This window comes from Notothenia coriiceps, unplaced genomic scaffold (assembly GCF_000735185.1).
Source record: "Notothenia coriiceps isolate Sejong01 unplaced genomic scaffold, NC01 NC01_scaffold00038207, whole genome shotgun sequence".
NCBI lineage: Eukaryota > Metazoa > Chordata > Actinopteri > Perciformes > Nototheniidae > Notothenia > Notothenia coriiceps.
This window is the reverse complement of record NW_011370908.1, coordinates 328,118-335,873: the sequence shown is the minus strand read 5'-3', so window position 1 is coordinate 335,873 and position 7,756 is coordinate 328,118. Positions and strand designations below refer to the sequence as shown.

At 38.6% G+C, this 7,756-nt stretch overlaps 1 protein-coding gene across 1 annotated transcript in view; it reads left to right on the top strand.

Annotated features, from left to right (window-relative positions):
- thsd7ab (thrombospondin, type I, domain containing 7Ab) overlaps positions 1 to 7,756 on the top strand; it is a 76,429-nt gene that overhangs the window by 48,561 nt on the left and 20,112 nt on the right. The window lies entirely within an intron of this gene.

Below are 7,756 nucleotides of genomic sequence, written 5' to 3'. Positions count from 1 at the left end.
GTACAGTGGGTGGTCATTGAAAATGTGTTCTGATATATGTTCTTCACAGAAAATGAGCCAAGGCTATTGAGTGTGGGTTTGAAAAAAAATCATTTTTCTTTAGCTAAATAATGACAACGGGTCCCACAGACCCGAATACCATACAAGGGTTAAGCAATAGTAAAAGATTGGTCAGAGTTGTGACTTAATGAACATGTAAGCTATTGTTTTTCTCATTTTAGGATTAATCAATAATCTACCATATCACAGCGAACATTTATTATTATTATTTATTTATTTATTTGTTATATATGTCTGTCTGTTATCCTGTTTTTGTAGTCACACATACGAGGAATTTTGACTTGATGTCGTGGTGCATACATAAAATATAAAACAAAGAATCTCCATATAAAAAAAAACATCTAATATAAAACAAAAAATCTTTAAGGACACTGTAATAAAATATAGTTAAAAAGCAACAAAATAGAGCAGTAATTTACAGCGAAATAGATTGCAATTATAGAATATAAACTATGAAATATGAAATAAGAATATGTGCAGTAAGCAGTATTTGAACATTGTGTGCATTATTAATGTAATGCATAGAGATTACGTTGTGGCTGAGGTAAGTGTCAGTGGGGGGGCTGGGCCTTGTTTAAGAGGCCGGTAGCGGAGGGGAAGAAAGTGTTCAGGTGGCGAGAGGTATTGGTCCTGATGGAGCGCAGCCTCCTGCCAGAGGGGGGGGGGTGAACAGTTTGTATCCAGGGAGGCAGGGGTCGGCCACTATCTTCCCTGCCCGCCTCAGGGTTCTGGAGGCGTGCAGGTCGTGGAGGGATGGCAGATTGCAGCCGATCACCTTCTCTGCAGAGAAGCAAGTAAACTGCTCCTCATAATTCCTGAACCTTTGACGTTTAGTTGTACTGATCCCCGAGTCAGTGCCTTTCTAACATAATGCCACATTTATCCTTCTGAATATTTATTTTTATTTTTATCCCTGTCAGGAAGTGACACATAGCGGCGGATGTTTATCGGCCGTGTTTGTCACTGCTGTGCTGTCACTGCAATGGAGCACAATTTACCACAGTGTAGTATATATGTCAACTTCAGATGATGAAAGTGGCAAAGCAATTCTTTTTATGACATTTTTTAAATAACTTTTTTAGGATTTCTTTGGATTGTTGTCCTCTGGTTTAGACAGGATGTGTGATTATATGTTATCAGAAAAGTGAACAAATCAATTGTCACTAAAACTGTCCCTTTTTTCTCTTGAGGCTCAGCCATAAAGTCAGATTGTTACAGAAAATATTCTCAAATAAATAATGATGGGACTTTATTTTGTGTCCTACATTTTAAGATTAAGGTCTCAACATTAAGAGAAGATCAGTTAACCCTTTTCCCAAAATAAAAACAGGCCATTGAATGTTGTCTTCAGTGGGCACTCTTATCCCAAATACATGCTGTAACTATATAAGTGCACATTTATAGTGTGAGTAAACCCATGTGGGATCTAACCGATCTAACCTGTGGCCATGACCTATAATTGCTTGGAGCTACAAAGTCACACTCTGAAAATAAGATACATCAAAAGGCTCCCACTCATTTCTCAGCAGAGGTCGTATGAACAACAAACATTTAACTTCCTACACATTAATCTGCCAGCAGCTTCAGAGAACACTATCAACATCAAACACTTGGTTTTTGAAAGCCATACAGAATAATTGTGTTTTTACTGACTAATTATTGTTATCTCTCATTACGTCATATGCCTTTTCAGGATTGGATAGTTATCATATATAAAAAAAGTCAAGAGTTTGAAATCTGGTCATCAAAAAAAAAATTCAACACAGAAGAGTTTTGAAAGGATCTATCTACCCAATACATCAATAACAATCAATCAGCTATAATTGCAATAGCAAGTATGGAGGGAGGCATGTACAGTTTCCATCTGCTTCCTGTTGTAACTGCAGCTGAAGTGACTATTAATTTATACTTAAATCAGTTTGTTTTCCACCTGTTCAATGAAAGCGAACTGGACGAAAGTAGTTCAGCAATTTCAACACACGCTGTCATGCCTGAAGACAAATTAAAATGTTTTAGCCTAAATCCAATAGTAAGAGCCTGTGAAGATTTTCTGAATCAACCCATGCACAGAAATCCTGGCTAATTGGCTAAATAGCTCAATTGTAATTGTTCTACCTAAAAAGCGAAATCACGCATCTTCAGCTGTTTTTGGCTATTACCAAACAGCTTTACCTGCGGTACCACTACTCGCTGTACTGAAGTTGGACAATGCTATAGGGTCTATTGTCTGATTTGACTATTTAAAAACACCCAAACAGGGAATTGTGGACTTTTTGTTTTCAGAAGTAGTTTATTTGGCTTTCCAAAGGGCCCCACAGATGTATGTCTTAAATATCTTACTAACAATTAAGGAATGATTTCCCGAATATCTAATCTTCCAGTTTTAAAACAGTTTTGTGTTTACAACATGTTTGCAGCAATAGGCTCCTAGGGCCGTAGCTGCTTCCCACTTTTTTAGACAGTTGTTAGGCTGAAGTGGTTGAAGACTACAAACGTTTTGTGTTAATCACTAAATGTTGGTTCTTGTTACAACATTCATGCTGTTATTCGTTATAAAAACTGTGATTCCTTTATAACATGGCTGCAAGTAATCAGCCATTCTGCTAGAGCTCCATTCTGTATTATCTATTTTTCTCTTCCTCGACCGACGGTGAATTAAAAAGTCATAGTTCTTTGTTCGGAACTTGGTGAGGGGCTTTTATGATCTCAAGGAAAGAATCAATGACATGTCAGTAAAGCAAGACATATCTGTCGCATGCCCCTGTACTCCAAGATTTGATCAATTATGTACTACATCTATTCATTAATGCTTTGTTGGCGCAGTGCTCTCAGTAGTGACTGGGATCAAATATTTCAAAGGAACCGTGAAAACAACTCACATGCCCTTAGGAGTATAAATATTAATCCTTGACTTGTTTATTTCTTGTCCTGAAATATTTATAGTTGTTTTTGCCACTTTCAGAAAAAGTGGAACAAACTTCCCAGTGAAGCAGTAACCCAGCCGTATCCCAGCCAGAATCTCTCTGAACATCTCGCTCACTTCATTTCTAATTTTGTTTGATGAACATCTGTCATTGGGTCCTTGCTTTTTCAATAATCCTCGACTTGTCCTCGACGTGTTCCAAAACAGGCGACCTCCTCGTAAAACAAAGTCTCCTGCTTGTGTCCTATTTGTGAAGCTTATATTATGACCTTTTTAAGTTCTTGCTGTGCAAATATTGGGGGGTATCACATTACCAACCCACTCTCTTCAGTCTGCGTACAAATGACATGACTTTACACATTGGAAAATGCTTGCAATAGTGTATACTAAATACCGATTGCATTTTCCAATGTGTAAAGTCGGTTCATTTGTTCGCAGACTGAAGAGAGTGGGTTGCACATTACATAATGGCAGTTAATGCTGCAGGACTCACATGCTGCTGTAATTTAACTTGTCATCATTTTTGGCTCTTTCAGAAGTGTTTTTGCTAAAGGCTCTAAAGTAAAATAAATAATAAAAGGGCCTCTTTAATCACTTGACCAACAACTAATCATGTTTTTAGACAATGTCATGGGCAGTAGCTAACTTTTTGATGAATGCAGTGTAAGTAATGAGGGTACTCGACAAGTGTTGAAATAAGGACATGATCTGAATGCTCTATTTTGTCTGAAAGCCCTTGGAGCCCGTTGTTGCCAGTTACTGTGTAACACCATACATAAAGTGAACTTTTTCAGACATAGTCTTAGTTATTTAAATAGAGAATGATTGTGTCCTCATTCTGTCTGAATGACTGAGATGAAGAAATAATGACTTATTTTTGCTGCTTTGAAATCTCCACAAAAATGCTTGGGCATTCACTCAACAAACGGATCAAAGGATCCAGTGGCAGCAGAAATGGGTCATCGACTGCATTAGGGGCTTTTTAAAACACAAGGAGTTCCATCTGAGACAGGAAATCGAGCCTTCACCCTTAGTGCATCACATGAACTGTTCAAAATTGTGGTTGTTTTCCTCCGATGCAAAATGAGCCTGAATACCAAGTGAGTTTGGCAGAAAAAACAAAACTACGGTGTTCTGACAGTGTCGCTTCAGTACCACTTCAAAGACTGCAGAGGTGCTTTAATCCGCAAAGACACAGGAGTTAAAAGAAGACAAAAAATGCTCAGCTCATACATTTCCTCATTTACACAAAATCTGAGTTGCTGGAGGTGAAGTGTGGTGGCAGCGTCTAAATGAGAGGTTTCTAAATGAAGCAGAGCTGTAATTAGCACTAATAGCTCGTCAGCTGCAACGCCTCGAGGGGAAAGACATCCAGACTGAGGAGCAGAACGCAGTTGGCTTTAGTTAGAACACATTTCTAATGATTCGGTAGGGACCTAAAGTGAGAGCGGGTTATTCATTACATCTAAATGCCATTTAGCTGATCAAAAGATGTGTGTCGATTGACCACAGGTTGTTTTGGTTGTCTTAAAACACACTGCCACGCTACTCTGGTTTTACCCCTAATGTGAAACTGGTTATGCAGTGTGTATGCTAATTAGAGAAGCTAATGACACAATGTGGCACCAGTCAAGGGCAGAGGGTTTAAAGGCACTATGCACACAGATATAGTTTCATATGTGTTGCTCTGACATATTCAAAGACCATTAAATCCATGTCTTTAAGGCAGATTGGTACATTGATATTAAAATGACATTGAGTAAGAAATGTGAATTAATGTCACTGTAATGAGGCATGAGTTCACTTCACATCTCTGTGTACAAAAATAATAACTATGATCAGTCTAAGTGTAAGAATAACAAATAGATCAAAACATCTACCTCTGGAGAGTTGTAAGGCGTATTTGCTTACCATTTGTACTTGATTATTCATTTTTGATTTGTCACTTGCAGTGCAGTTTAGTCTATAAAGTCGTTTATCAAGAAAAACAATTTTCAAGTTTCAGCCTTTTGGATATTCAAATGTGCTACTTGTCTTTGTCTTTTGTTCCAGCAAAACAACAGGGCTTGTGTTGGGCATGATAGTTGGCTGTAAACACTACAGAATTATAACTTTATCAGTATAACTAAAATAAATAGTTCAACATGTCGGAAAATATGTTTGCATACTCCACTATTTGTCACAGCATGGCTACACTGCTCTTTTTTGTTTTTTCATCAGAAAGGTTTGTGGATTGTACTTTTTCTGGTACCACCTCAGTTCAGACTTCACGCGAAATAAAGCAACACCAGAGGGGAAGTTAAATCACTGTGGCCAGCTAACAGTTAGAGAACACCAGACATCCTGCACAAAATGAAACTACCATCAATAGCCATTAAAATATTTGGTTCACTCCAAACTGAATTTTTTATAAAGCAGCAAAACTACACCGTGCACTTGAGAAACTGCACACGGTAATCTGTTTGGTTGCCAATGAAAGGATTATGCGAGTAAGGGAGTTTAAGATGATGTCACAGCAGTTTTGCACAGCAACGCTAAGGCTATCAGCTAAGAACCTCGCCTACACTGAGGGGGGAATATCTGGCGTGGAAAACAAAATAAAGAAAATGTGTTGTTGCTGTGGGGGAAACTTCTGAAGCAATTGGAAACAGGACTCAGAGAGACACGAGGAGAGCTGGAGCTTTGATTGCAAACACTGAGGGTTTATTTGGAGTTACAGCCGGAGAATTGAGCAGGTCTCCCTTGAAAAAGAGATCAATGATCTCAATGGGATACACCTGGGTAAATAAAGGTTTGAAATGAAATGAAATGAATTGACAAGACAGGTGGTGTGTCACGAGTTGACACAGCGGTTGCCAAACCAATTCTGAAGAACTCTTTCTGCACCTCGATGTTTTAACTAGTTCGGAGTGTAATAATCAACATTCTTTATCAGTAAGACTAAACAATTATGGAACCTGAATCTAACTAGAGCCAATAGTGTGTGAGTGTGTATATGTTGTTTGTTTAAAGGTCCCCTATCATACTGTTTTTCATCAATATATTAAAGGTCTCAGATATATACAAAACATTTCTCTGAAGTGTTTGGCTCCAAACACCAAACAGATCATTGCAGCATCCCATAATCCCCTCTGTTTCAGCCNATTCTGAAGAACTCTTTCTGCACCTCAAGGTTTTAACTAGTTCGGAGTGTAATAATCAACATTCTTTATCAGTAAGACTAAACAATTATGGACCCTGAATCTAACTAGAGCTCTCGTCCATAGAAAATAATGTGCGCCAGGGAACCTTCGTCCCTGAACAGCAAACTACCTCATGGCGGCTTGTGCTCGGTCATAGACTGGCAACAACAATGCGCAATACCCAAGGCTGTAGACCTAGGCCATGGGAAAGGAGACAGTGAGAGGAGAAAATGATGAACTGTGTCGAAGGTAGAATATCTAAGCAAATTATTCCCTAGCACAACATAAAGAGAGAAAACCAGAAAGACTCACAGTGACAAATCCTCCAGCCTTGAGTTTGAAAGATCAATGTAATGTGTAAACAAAGGTTTTTTTGTGTTAACCTGCAGTTCTAACTCCCATTGTCCCATATATTTGTCCTGCAGGAGTTTAAATGAGGGGAGAGAGGGAGGGTGAGAGACAGAGAGACTAACAAAATGAATGTGATATTTTAAACCACTGTGCTGCTCCTCATCTCGCTCAGGTTCCTGCACTGTACTTCTAACAGTTTGTACCTGATAGGGAGGCAATACACACAATACTCCTTGAAAAATACTCAATCCCTGTGTGTGTGTGTGTGTGTGTGTGTGTGTGTGTGTGTGAGAGAGAGAGAGAGAGAGGGTGGGAGGGATAGCAAGCAAGCAGGGGTGGAGGAAGGAAAAAAGAGAGGGGGAGATATGATTTTTATATTTTTGATTTTGTTTTAAATAAACTCGCCAAGATGACCCTTTTAATCCCCTATTAACACTCCAGGGCTCATCTATGCTTACCTACCTCTACAACTTTAAAATATCTACTTACATTTGTGTGTACCTTTGTGAGCTCTGTGCTGATTTCTTTATTCCAACATCTTAATCAACAGTTCAGTTTAGTTATACTAATAAACTTTTTATGATAAAATGAAGCAGTTATTATGAGATTTAAACTTTAACAAACTAATATGTGGAAAATAAAATAGGCAAATAAATAGGCATCTGTGTGACACTCCTATGATGTGTTAATTTGTGCAATAGCTGCCGGAATAAAACTGTTTTCATACCGCTTCGTTCTACTCTTTGGGACGAGGAACCTCCGGCCCGAAGGAAAAAACTTAAATTCTGAGTGCAGAGGGTGGGAGTCATCGTCTAATATGGAGCAGGATAACCGCTGTCACTGCCTGAGGTACAGGGTCTCCAGGTTTAGCTAAGGCTCACCAATCAGTCTGCTGGACCACTTTACGATCTGACTCAGAGAGTTTCTGCTCTTTAGCGTCAGTTTACCAAACCATGACACTAGTGAAAACAGAATTGACTCGATAAAAGCACGATAAAACATAATCATCATGGTTTTGTCAATGTTAAAATACGACAGTTTTCTAAGACAGTACAAACGCTGGTGCCCGCATTTTTCACACAGCTTCACAGTTTGGATCAGAGCTCAATTTTAAGTCAATAATTGTCCCGAGATATTTGGATGATTGCACAAATTCTACTTTCTGATTCGCGATTGTTAAGATTTCATGTATGTGGGGATGTCTTCTCAAATCAATGATCATGTCCTTGGTTTTGCTTAT